At 42.4% G+C, this 13,306-nt stretch overlaps 1 protein-coding gene across 1 annotated transcript in view; it reads left to right on the top strand.

Moving 5' to 3' along the window:
- Positions 1-13,306, top strand: part of HPCAL1 (hippocalcin like 1) — a 64,047-nt gene that overhangs the window by 11,494 nt on the left and 39,247 nt on the right. The window contains exon 2 of the mRNA XM_032104288.1: positions 4,202-4,248. The gene's annotated coding sequence lies outside the window, so the exon portion shown is untranslated. The remainder of the gene's footprint in view (positions 1-4,201; positions 4,249-13,306) is intronic.

The following is a 13,306-nucleotide window of genomic DNA, read 5'->3' as shown; positions in this document are numbered from 1 at the left end:
AGAGCGGCCGGTCAGCCAGTACAAGTGCTGGCATGGCTGCCTGTGCTGTCTGGATGCATCCACAGGCATGTGCAGAAGTGAACAGCCAAAGCTGAGGTGCGTTGGTGGGTGATGAGTGAGCTGGCTGAGGGGGACTGGAGTAAATTTAGAATAGAGCAGTTAAGTTGTAAAGGTCCTACAGTGATCATTGAGCCCAACTGCAAAGAAAGTGACAGGACAATTAGTTCTTGGCTGTCTGTGGAGTATTGCTACCCACACGTGAAGGGGATGGCAAAATTGTGTGTCCTACAATCCTTCATCAGTTCGCATTTGCAAGAAAAAGAGAAAAAAAACCTCACCCCATATTTATAAAATGGCAGAGTCAAGTTGAAAAAGGAATTGCAAATAAGGGAGTGGAGAGACTTAATGTAGTCCTGGGAGTATCTCCCCTGCTGCATGCTGCGTCTGCAGGCAGGTCACGCCATCTACAAACGTGGCAATGTTAATAACAGTATTGATTTGTCTTAATGCAGTTATGAAAGCTGAACCTCAGAGGTGTAGGAGGGCCTTATTGGTAATTTGCATCGAGATTGATGAAGGATAGTATCAGCCAAAGGGGAGCAAATGGAGGCTAGAGCAGGGCAGGGTAAAATGGTGACCATTAAAGGAAGAAAAGTACCTACAGCACTTGAGGCTTCTCCATCAAATAGAAAGAAATCTGCTTAAAATATAATGCCTATGACTCAAAGAAAAGGAATGGGGTTAAAATTGTTTGAAAAACAAGACAAAAGAAAAGTAAAGGTGTCTGCAATGTCTTTGCTGCAAGCCAAGGCCTGTCCAAGGACTCTGCAGGACGTGGCAGAGCTGCAATGCTTGCGGGGCAGGCAGGGGTGGGTGATGTCTAACCACTCAGGAGGAGTTTTACCCTTGTCAGATAGATCAAAATGGGGTCTGAAAAAATAATTTGTGACCTTAGTTTCTCTGGTGTCTCAATGAAGCTCTTTTTGTAAGTAGGATCTTTACACATGATTATTTGGAGCATGCATCTTAAGCTTTTTGCTAGCAGCTCTGAAAATAGTAGACTGATGCACTCACCTCTTCCCGCCCAGCCTCCAAAAGTTTCTGGCATCTCTTCCTTTAATTCTGCTTTGTAATTGAATTTCTGCCATGAGTTTCTTCTGCTAATTCTTTTATAGCACACTTTTAATTGTCAGTGAATTTGAATATTGCATGAACTGTAAACATAGAAATTAATGTGTGCTATCCAGTTACCCTCTACTCCTGCAGTTTGGAGCAAAGGTTTTGTATGATTTCAGACATCCCCAAAAGTCTTTTGGGATGCCAAAATCTAGCATCTGGACTGTGAAATTCCATTTACTTTGAGCATATAAATATGGCCTAATAATATTGCACTATTTGGTTTGTTGGATGGGGAAGGCACAACAGTTTTTTAGCAGCAACACAGAAGAGAAATTAAAACAGTTTGTGGGTTGTGTTTCCTATTTTGCCATTGACCAAGTTCAATCCTTGCCTTGTCTTTCCATTGGGGTTCATTTGTTTTGCAGCTTGGAGAAATAACATCCATCACTCTGTATGATGAGGATACTAAGTTTTGTCATAAAAAGATGTTGAATCCAATACAATTTGCTTAAATGTTTTTGTTGCTGCCAGGTTGCAACATTTATGAGTGTCTGCCCAGGGATGTCAAGAGTAATACAAAATTCCATGGTAACAGAAAATTTCTTGGAATTTACTTCCTGAGAGCAGAAGACTGATGTAGTTAAAACCTGCACTGATGAGGGAAGCTACCGGGATAAAATAAGAATGCGGTCATTTAGGGGGCACACACTTAAGGGGTTTTCTCTTTATTTTTCCTTCCAGGCTCTTCAGGCTTTAGGGAAGTTTGTTTGAAACTGCTTCCCAGATGATGGGAAGATGCATGTGGGAAGGTTGGTCTTCAGTAAAAGCCATTCAACCAGCATCACTCACCAGTGATCAGGGGAGAGGGCACCTTCAGGGGATGACTGGTGACCCCATGTCAGGGCAGGATACCCTGACCTCACTTCTGTGACACTTGTTTTGTTCTTGTGATTTGTAGAAGGAGCTGCATTTCAGCTGGCTGCTTGACTTCTTTTCAATTTCTTCTTGGTGTTTACTTCTGAAAACCTGTGGAGAATTTGTGAGGTTACCATAACAATCAAAAAGGAAAAAATATAGTACTAAATTTTTTGAAAGGAGGAGATGGAATTGCAGCACAATCAGTCAGACTTTTATTACAGTGTTTTTCTGGAAATTAATAAATTATTTCCCACCTAGTCATCTTCCGGATGCTTATGAGTAACTGTAAGCATGGGTTTGTTTGGAACAAATAATGTCAGACACCCTAATTACCCTCTGGAGCAGGGTAACAGGTCCTGTAGATAGAAAAAGAGCAGATTCTATGATTTACTCCAATCCTACTTAGGTTTTTGATGCTGTTTTGATACTAGTAGAAAAAAAACTAAGGAAAGGAAATTTTTTTGAAACTTATGGATGGTGCAAGGTAAGTGTGCTGACCATGATCCAGACTTAGCTTCTGTGTGTGATCAAACTCAGAATTAGTGTTGTGTGAGGATTTCCAAAAGTGGACCCTATGGCATGGGTCATTGTTATTGAGGCATTTGATAAAATGCTGGTTCAGACTCAACAAGTAGCACCAAACTAGGGGATGTTACAAGTGCTTGGGGGGAGAAAGGTATTAGATTTTCAAGTAGCTTTGGACAGAACCAGACGATGACCTTGGAAGGTCCATCGTTCTCACCAAAAGGCTTTAGTGCGGGCTTGCTGTTATCTCTGGTGGGTGGGTTGGCTGTACAGAATACTCAGGGATGGTTGGAGGGCCTCCACTGGAAAGTGTTGTGGGGTTGTGGTGAGTCATACACTGCTTTTCCAGCATCATCCTGTCCCAACAGCAGCAGACTCATGCTTCCATAAACAGGAGGATGGACTTCATGTCCAGTGTTGGGATCTCCTGGTGCTTTGGCATTACTGGAGTACTAAAGCCTGCATGAGGAGTAAGGATGTTTGGTCTGGAGAGAAGGTGCAGGATTGGCCTGAGGAGTTTGCAGTGCCAGCAAACAGCGGCAGCTTGCTGTAAGGTGAAACCCCGTGTCTGTAGCGGTTAGGGCCAGTGGAAATGAATGTGAGTGGTATCATGAAAGGTAGGAACTCCTGCTTGTAGGGATGGTGAAGTGTCGAAGGAGACTGTTGGGAGGCTTTGTCTGGGATGTCCATGGCTTGGTTTTGGCATTGGGCAGACCAAATGTGTGTGTTAGGTGAGGGCTGGAGGCACCTGGGAGCTAAACACAGTGGGATTTTGTTTGCAGAAGTTACAGGGTTACTGGGTCAGACAAGGATCTGGCAGAAAAGAAGCTGGTGTATTGGGTTGGAGAAGATGAATTCTTCCCAGCTGAGCTTCACCTTGTTGGTGGAGGAAAATTGTGGTCAGCTCTGTGAGAGAGGGAATCAGAGCAAGTCACTTGCTTTCGATTTTCTAATCCACAGATTTTGAGAGATTAGGAATCACAGGAGGAGGTGAACTTGCTCCTGGTGCTCTTATCTGTGACTTTTTAAAGGCTGATGAACCCTCAGCATTCAGAGCTGACAGATGCTGATGGGATGCAAATTATTATACTCTTTTTTTCCTTGAGAAACATGCTCAGTGGAAGAAAAGTGAGCATGTTTCAGAGCAATGCTTAGTGGCTGCAGTAAACTTGGAACTGGCTCGCTCGTATTTTTTGTTGATTTTGCTCCAGTTTTTACATATTGGTGTGATAATATTCTGTGGTATGAGTCAAGCAAACCTTCTGAATCTGAACTTGATACTTGCTTATTTTGAAAGATAAATTTTTACAAAAAATATTTAAAGTTAGAAGGGTGACTTCAACAGATTATTGAATATGAGAAGAATTTTCTGTCTGAATTCAAGACAAATCTGTGCACTTTTCAACATGGAAATGTTTCTTTTTTCAGGCTAATAATAAAATGCAAATGCACAACAGAGCTGTTCCCCATTGTAGGGTAAGAACTGGAGCAGTGTTTTTGCATGCTTAGACTGATTCTGTTTAGGTTTTTTTTTCTACTGGGAATGGTAGCTTTTACAGAAGAGGCCAAGAGAGTGAAGATTGTTACTTAGAGAAAAGCTGTAATGTAAAGCATGTTTGGTTTGTGTCTTCTCTTCCAGGTAATCGAGCCCCGTGGACTTTCTCTGAAGAGATTCCAAAATAGGTGGTGAGTATTTTGCAGAGCCTGCTCCTTTCAAAGCACTCTTTGATTTAGTAATAGAAAAACTAAATGAGAAATAGAAAATGCAAGCATTGTTTTTTGTTCTTCATTGAGTGCAGAAGTTTGCATTTGCTGAGTTAATGGCATGCTTTAATTTTAAAGCTGGCAGGGCTAATCTTTGAGCAGGGGTTTGTCGTCAAAATGTTAAGGTTTACCTTTGCACTAAAAAAAATTTCCTGAGATTTCATAAGTGAACTGTTACATTTTGAAAAATACTTGACTTTAGGGAAAAGCTGAACAAATTACGTTGTATTTTTTACTAAAATCCTACACATCCTACTGCGGCGGTGTTTTCTGTGTCAGAAAGCAACCTTAGGGGTTTTTTCCCTTGTGTTCTGTCCAAAGGTGTTAATTTAAAGGAATGCAACTTCCAGAGAGTTAAATGAGCTGCATAACCTATTCTAATCTCTGCCACATATGACTGATTTTGTTCTGCCTGCACCCAAGACTTCCATGTATTTAATTTGTATGCACTTCCTTAGGTTCTTATTTGTAAGTGAAACATTAAATCAGGAGGATGAGATCGCTAAGAACTGCCAATGTGGTGCCATTGCAGGTGCAAAGGCACCTCTTACGCTGATGTAAATCAGTGCAATTTCTTTTCCTCTGCTGGAGGTGATCTCTCCAACGGTGCCAGCTGGGACTCTGCTCTGTAACACCCTTTCCTGTTTGTTTTTGTTGTTTCTAGAGAAATACATACACTGTTTCCTCTTTCAGTTCTAGATTTCTTTCCCATGAGATTAACCAAATTATATAATTACCCATTAATTCCTCAGGAAGTTCATTCTTTCGTTGCATTTCCCCAGTGCACAGGATACAAGCTATTAGAGCTCTTGTGTATTCAGACTGACTAATGAACTATGGTGGGATGCCCCAAACCTCTAATGGACTTCTCTGTCTTCTAAGTCTGTGTATTTCCCATAGATCAGATGCCTTTTGATACATATGGTCCCAGGTTAATTTGAAGTGTCCGTGCAGCTGAAATGTAGCCATCTGCACTGGTATTTTCTCAGGGCAGGGGAGGATGATGGAGTTTGGTGTGTCTGTCCACCTAAATATGTGTTCATTGTGGCTAGAAAATGGTTATTTAACCATTTATAAGGGGCTTACTTAACACCCCTTAAATGCGTATGTTACCAAGTACATCTTTCATCAATGAAAACATCCCTTACTTAGTAAGCTCTGTTATCCTTATTTTCTGTATTGAGGCTTATGTTCCTAAAACTTGAGTTTTACAAGGCCAAATCATGAATCCCATATGCCTTTCACCAAAATGCTCTTGTGAGCAGTAGCTTGTGAACCCCTCCTCTGCCCCAGCCCTGCAGCTATGATGGGGTCTGTATTGAAAAGTTGCATGGTTTGTACTGCTGATTTCTGTACTGGGACCTGAATATTCAGCGGATCTTTTTTGAGAGGTTGAAAAAAGAAACAAAATTCTTCTTCTGAGGACAGGGGAGTATGAGATGGATGACGTTAATACCATGTGTGTAAAATCCAGGTAATTTAAAACTGTCTCTTTAAATTGAATTAAAATAGGATTTTCTTGTTTCAGGTAACACCTGAACAGGGTATGAGTAAAAAACCACTTGTTGGTGGTTTTTTACAGTCCAGACTGTTTGCCACAGTTAATATGTCTTTCTCCTGGATAGTCTCTTTGGGCAGTGCTTTCTAAAGCATGGAGCTCCTGTGGTCTTTCAGGGGAGCTTGGGCTCCTGATGCACTTTAGCTAACAGAGATTAGAGTTGTTGGGCGTTTGTACATCACATTGTTTGATGCTTTAATGGTCTATATTCCTTGCCTTTTCAAGTTCAGGTGTGTCCATGATTTCAATTTGTGAATTTATATGATCCATGCCAGAAGAAGGTACATCTCTAGAGCATAACAGCTCCTGTATGGAGCTTTACGGTGGTCTGGCTGTGTCAGTTCATGTTTAACATGTAGGAAGAGACAGACTTGAAGGCAGACTAGTGCTGAGCCTGATGGGCATTTTCCAAAATGTAATGTGTGGCCAATGGCACATGGATGGCTTCAGAATAAAGTACGAAACTAAAATGTGTATGAATGTGCCTAAAAGTAGCTTGACTTTTACCCCAGCTGAGCACATCTGGAAGTGAAGGTGCTGGCCAGGGAAGGGGGAAATTGGCATTTGGGTGCTCTCTTGCTGGGATACCACAGGCTCTGATGCAGCAAGCTGCTTACCTGTGTTTCTGCCTGTAAGCACATAAGCAGCTCTGGGCAGGGAAGACCAGGGAGCCAGACACATGACGAGAGATGCGTCTGTCAGGGCCACCCTGGGCAGGACACCTGAATGGACAGCTGTGTCGGGGGGCCTTGTGCCTCGGTGTGTTTCAGGGTGCTGCTGGAGTGACTGTGCTGGGAGGTTGGAGCTGGGATGTGGGCAGGAGGGCTGTCTCTGTCCCAGGTGCAATGCAGGGGGCTGTGATGGTGGCATTGCTGTAACCTCTGTGCTGTTCTGGAGGAGCACATAAGTGGCTGTGACCCATGGCCAGGCAAGGCAGAGCATGGGACATGAAATGGTGTGAACATCATTTCCGAAACTGCCTGTTGCTTGCATGGGCATAGGGCTCTGAGTCTGGAACAGGGCCCCTTGCTTCTCTGGTCCAGAGCTGGTATGTTTGGTGCAACGTGAAAGCGAAACTTTTTGCGGCCAGACCAATAGATCTGTCCTGCCAAACTGGCTTTGAGAAACATTCTATTTTTAAACAGAAAGCTGAGTTTAAATCTCTGCAGAGATTTGTGGGAAGGAGGATCCCCTTGAATGGGAGGTTGCAAGCAGTACTGGAGGGTTGAGTTTCTGAACATATCTCAGGATTACCTGTGGCAAGATGTGGAAATCAGGAAATGTTCTTGCCATTGGTGTTGGTATATTTGTTGGAAATACGCTCTATGTTCTGTGCACAGAGCCAGGCCATGGGCATCTCCCCATGACGTGGCTCTGGGATCTTCTCCATCACTAGAACATACCCCCTCCCCAGGATCTCGTCACCCCTGAGTCCTGGTGCCTTCTAGCACGGCTCTGTGTCTACTGCCCTTGTCAGCATTTCCTTGTCTTCTCCGTAGCCCACCTGTGTCCCCATATCCAGAGTCCCATGGGGTCACCATTCCTGTGAATATTCAGGCTCTGCAAGCAGAAAAAAAGCCAGTAGCAGTGCCAGGCTGAGCACCACGGCAGAGAAGGAGAAGGGAGCAGGCAAGCCAAGTGGGAATTTGGGGCTGTTTTCTCCTTCCCCTGAGCATCATCTGCACTACAGCCTTGAAAATCTGCCTTGTTTCAGAACTCGAAGTCAAGTCCTCTTGGGGAAAGAGAGACTTTTCAGTTCTGTTAACTTTTCCTGTTACCTTTCCCTGCTGTCTGGAGGGAGCCGTGAGGGCCAGATACCTGCCATACATAAAACTATACCATGGGTGCAGGGAGGGGAGATGGAAATGCAATTAATGGAAAATGTGTCTTAAAAAAGAACAAATGGGGAGCACAATAGCAAATGAAGTATCTTTTCTGAGTAACTTATGTAACAAAGTAATTAAAAATAATTCATTATGGTTTAATGTGTCCTTAATCAAAGCTTCCAATTTTTTCCTTAACGACCTTTAAAAATTGCTATTTGAGTGTTTGTCTTTTACATTCTCATTATAAATAGGTTTTACTGATGTTTTCTCTGTTGAGAATTTTCTATGTTGTACTGCACATTTGCTTTCCATATACACTGTTTGCTCATTCAAGGATGTTAAGAAAAAAACCCCAGAATGAATGTGGAGCACTGCTGTTTGTCTGTGTTTGTTTTTATGAATGAATCTTCTGCATGAGTGTTCACAGGATTTGGGATTGCTCACTTTTCAAAAACTTCTGAAATTCAAACTTTTTTCTTAATTCTTTACTGGGATGGGGAAAAATTAAAGCAGGCTTTCATTTTCAAAAAGTAAACTATTAGCCAAGATTTCCAAGCTGGAAGATAGTGGGGCCCTATAATTGCCCTGTGTTCCCCATTGTGCTCCCCCAAACACCACCTGCCTTCTCCATTTTGTAGAGATGTTGCTATATGGCATGAAAAAGTAGTGTCTCCTAATGCAAGTATCTCGTGTTGATTCACTGCTATACAACGGTTCATCCCCTAAGGGTGTGGGATTACAAAGTATTATCATGCTCAGATTGACTCAGGTAGTGCTATTTTTATTTAAGCTGTATTAAGGTATCGTTGTGAATCTTTGGTCTTGCAGCATGGGTGTAATACGATTAACTATTTTTGTAAAAAATCAACATGGGTGTACAAATCCTGTCCATGTCAAGAGCTGCAAAGATTAGTCATTTTTTTTTCCCCCTCTCCTTTACAGTGAGTTGTTACATTTTTAATTTTCCTGTGACTTCCATCATGTGGGGCAGGCTTGGAATAAAATAAGAAGGTGCCTCCTCAGGTCTCAGGGACTTGGTACTTGCTGGGAGAAGCTTTGGTACAAGAGGGGGGCTTTGGTGTAAGAGGGAGCAAGGTTTGGGGATGCTCAGTGGGATTACCTGGGCAGTCACCAAGGGAGTGCAGTGGGTTTCACCCACCTGAATCTTTGAGGAGCCATCTAATTCAAGCAAATGAGACCTCCCCTGACCAACAGTTCTGTCCCTTCACCTTGCTGGCTTTTATATCAGGCCCTACCAGTCTTAAAATGGTAATTTGGAGTGGATTCTTGCTCAGCTCCTTCTCATTAACCTGTAGCAGCTTGATATCCTGGTAATGCAAAGATAAACATGCATCCTAGGGCTGAGGTAGGCTAAGGGATGCAGTCAGAAATATCCACAGACAGCATGTCTGTCCAGGTAGATCCCTGCAGGTTGGATAGACTGCCAACCATTGTGTTTCCAGAGGGGAAGGAAAAAAATCATGGCCTTTCTTGAAAAGGGAATGCAGTGAGATGAGGTGTGATTTTCCTCAGTTGGGACAAATATGAAGTTGATTAAAATAAGTTCCTTTGCAATGGGTCTGAGTGGAGTTACCACTATAAGTCAGCATGGTTTGCAAAGATGGTGGGTGCAAAAACTACTTGACAACATTGCTTTGGTGATCTAGGAATTGCGTAGCAGAGTTACAGCAGCCCAGGGGATGCTTCCTGTAAGCTGCTTGGATGCAGCTCCCTTTCTGGGGAACTCAGCAGAAAGGACATTGCCCCTCCTAAACTTCCCACCTCCCAGATGCACTGGGATGGGGGGCTGGTCCAGGGCAGGGAATGCAGCACTGTCTCCTGAGGGGGAGTTTCTAGGAATCTTTCTGGCCTTCATCAGCATTTGGAAGGAGAGGTGAGGGGGAGAGAGGATGAATGTGGGCATCCTCCTGGGTTCTTTATCCTGGGACAGCCTGTTTGACGAGGAGCTTAACTGCTGTAACTGGCTCATGGCACCCAAAGGCAGCAGGATCCTGGTGGGAATGCTACCACAAGCAGCCATGGTTGTCTTGAGTGTGATCTGCAGTTGTGTGACTACAAACAGAGAGAGAGAATGAGCATTTCCGTCCCCATCAAGCCTTCATTTGAAATGAAGGAGGCATTTAATATATGGATTTTTACACCCTTCTCCTTAATTACCAGCAATGCAGAACAACATTCAATAACTGCTTGACTACTACTGTAAATAGAAAAGATCCCTGTGGTAGTGGCTGGGTGCTCCACGTTTCGGTGTGGGCAGCACAGAATGTCCAGTGGATGGGTGAGAAGATGCTGTGGGTTTGCCAGTGCAGCTTCACAGCCAGGTTCTTGCACAGTCCTGTTCCCAGCTGACCACGAGCTGTTGCATTAGGTGTGAAAATCAGCTGGTGAAGTCTTATCTCTGTTACACTAGGGTAGAGGAACATAAATTGCCAATTTTTCCATAATAAAATATGTAGATAACTTTGACATAGGATACACATTACTTTGTTAATGGTTTTGTTTGGCAGGCTTGGTTTGGGACTTTTCTGGGAGGGGAGCAGTTCCCACACCACCACCAAGTGTTGCATGTACACCTGCTCTCATGTCCGGACATTGCCCTCCTCCTGCATGGTGTTCTGGTGAAGTTCCAGCAGAGCATCAGTGGGGTTGGTGGGGTGGAAACTTTATTGTGTGAACAAAGAGAGTCTCAGTTAAGCTGGGCAGTTTTGTTTCCTTCTCCCTAGGTGTTTGGTATTTATTAATATCACCCTTGGGTTACCATAAAATCTGGTTTCTCAGCAGTAAAAATCCTAATTGTTGCTTTCCAGAGAGCTGACATGAATTCCCAGGAAAAGCAGACATGGCCATCAGTCCCTTGTCTAGATTTTTTTGTTGTCTGGAAAGAAGCTTCGGGATCTGCAATTGGACTAGATGATCACTCTGGGTCTTTTTCCAACTAAACTACTCTGTCCTATTCCAGTGCAGACAGGATTGGAAAGCTGGAAGAAGACTGGGCTGTAGATCCCAGCTGTAGCTGTGTTTCTGCTTTAGTGCAGGAGTGGTGAGATGGATTTTCTTTGCTAGGTGCTTGCTGGCTGGCTATATCTCACACCCTAAAGCCCAAGAATTAATTGTCTCAATATTGATTTCATCAGTAAATGGAGTGTAGTAAATCTGTTACAGTAAAAATGAAGTGGATTAAACTGCAGAATTTTTCATTTCACCAAAAAAATCGTATTTGGCCTTCACTGAATTTCAAAGGGAATATAAATCATCATTTTGTTAAATGAAATGCTACGGGAAAAAAAATTTAGGAAAAATACTACTTTTTGTAATTTGGGGAGGAAATTTGATTTTAGGTATTTACCATCAAAAAGTTTTGTGGCTCATCAGTATTAAGACATATATTCTTATGGGTGTATATCATGTCTCATTGCTTGGTATTTACCATTACTGCCTATTTGTCAAAATAATTAATTATCTAGTTCTGATAATTTATATTGGAATCACTAAGGCAGGTTGGTTTTTTTCTAGGTAAAAATACCTTATCTCTGAATGATGGGTGAAATATTTTAACTTTGTAACAAGGAACACAGTAGATAGGTATGTTAATACAAGTGCCTGAAAATAGAAACTTGAGAATGTAAAACCTTGTGCTTATTGGTTTCAGAATATGCTAGGAATACCTTCTCTGAGTTTTCATGTGTTTTCTAACTGTTTTGCATCTGAAAAAAAGAGCTTTTTTCCTTTTGTTTTGGTTGGTTATTTGTTTTAAGTTTGACCACGTGTAGTGCATAGACTGCTCCTCAGTCACAGAGTGTGGTGAGAGGATTGAATGGTCCCTGTTCTCCACTATAAAGATACTGGTATATGAATTTACCTGCAAGGTGGCAGCTGAGTGGAGGGCTGATAGAAGATAGGAGGTGCAAAAGGCATTTCACAGCAAGCAGGTACTAAATTACATATTTTGTGTGTGTCCTCCTGAATCAGTGTGTTTTAAAGATCATAGCCTGGGACTCTAGGAAAAGGGGTTTTGTTTTGCAGGTTATCTGGTTCTTCAGTTGTTTCCAGATGTTTAACAACTTTGTGGTAGTGTTCCCCTCCAGCCACAGGTTTTCTCTGCACCTTGGATAAAGTGTGACTTAGTAGGAGACTGGGCCTTATATGCTTTCCACCCCTTCTGAATCCTTCCCAGGATGATAAAGGATATTGAAAAAAATTTAAAAGTTTTATTTTATTTCTCATTACATCTCAAGCATCCTTCTCCCAAGCTCTGCAAGATGCCCCACTCAGGGATGATAATGTCTCTGCCTGGACAGCCAGGGATCCTAGGGGAATGGAGCAGCATCCACCTCCATGACAGCACCCACGCAGAACACAGCATTTGTTACGCCTAAACACAAGTCAAAACTTGTAAGAAGTGGTTTTATAATGGGAATATGCAGACCCCTGAGTATAATGCTGCTGCTATACGCTTTCATAAATCTTAAGGTTTAGGGATGACAGTTATGATGCATGGCATTGGGAGTCTGTGAAACAGCAGTCATTAAACAAAAATGGGCTTTTAAACTAATGACAGCTGCCTAAATGGCTTAGCAGTGAAACAGATTCCCTGAGGCAACCATTCTTCAAATAATACAGGTCCTATTGACTTTAAAAAATGCAGGAAAATATTTTGGTTTGCTGCTGTAGTACTGCTTTTGCATTTATCCCAAAGGTCAAGCTGTGAAGCGTTTGCGAGTCTTTAAACTGAAGGTGTTAGAAAATAATGAATGGCAATCTTTCCAGTAATTCATTCACTGTTATTCCCCTGAATTAAGCCACGTGTAATACCAAGGATTCACACCTGTTCCAAGATGGGTTTACAAGTGAGTATGGGGAAACTTTTCTCCATCTAAATTCAGCTTAGTGTTTAACCTAGTAGGTAGTTTTGCACAATATCTCTGTTATACAGAATTTTATCCAAATGTCTTCATCAAAACCTGTTCCAACTCCTGATGGTTTAAAATTACGCACAGTAAAGCAGAATGTTGCCTTGTCTCCTTTGAGGACGTCATTCCCAGCCTAAAGCCAAAGCTGTAAATATGCATGTTTTTCCTTTTCCTTCATGCCAGAGGTCCTGACAGACAAGGGCTACCTGTATCTGAAAGACATTGGCCAGTTTCCTTGAAGACACATTTTAAGCAGGTTGATGGTTGCAGAAGAGCAACCTATTCTCAGTCAACCACTTTCACATCTTTTTAACTTTTGCTTTTCCCCTGCCCAAGTTTGGTTTCTTCCTGAAAGTTCTTGTTTGGCTTCTGTCTTCCTGACCCCCTCATTCTTCATCTTTATCAGGACTCATGGTTTTTTTGTTCCTCCTTTTACTACCAGAGGACAGAATAACCCAGACTGTGAAAGGATGTCAGACAGCTGAATTTGGTTGTTTTGCATCATGTCTCTTCATACCATACGCAACTTGGAGCCCACTTCTTGCTCTAAAAACCCAGCTTCAGCCTGGGTCTGGCCTTGCTTGCTGAGTAACTCCAGATAATTCCCATTTTTTTATAAAGCAAGCAGTTCCACTAGTAATGTATGTGAAAGCTGTTGAGAGCAG

Source organism: Corvus moneduloides, chromosome 3 (genome assembly GCF_009650955.1).
Source record: "Corvus moneduloides isolate bCorMon1 chromosome 3, bCorMon1.pri, whole genome shotgun sequence".
Lineage (NCBI taxonomy): Eukaryota > Metazoa > Chordata > Aves > Passeriformes > Corvidae > Corvus > Corvus moneduloides.
The sequence above is the reverse complement of the archived record's forward strand: the minus strand, read 5'-3'. Positions and strand labels throughout refer to the sequence as shown.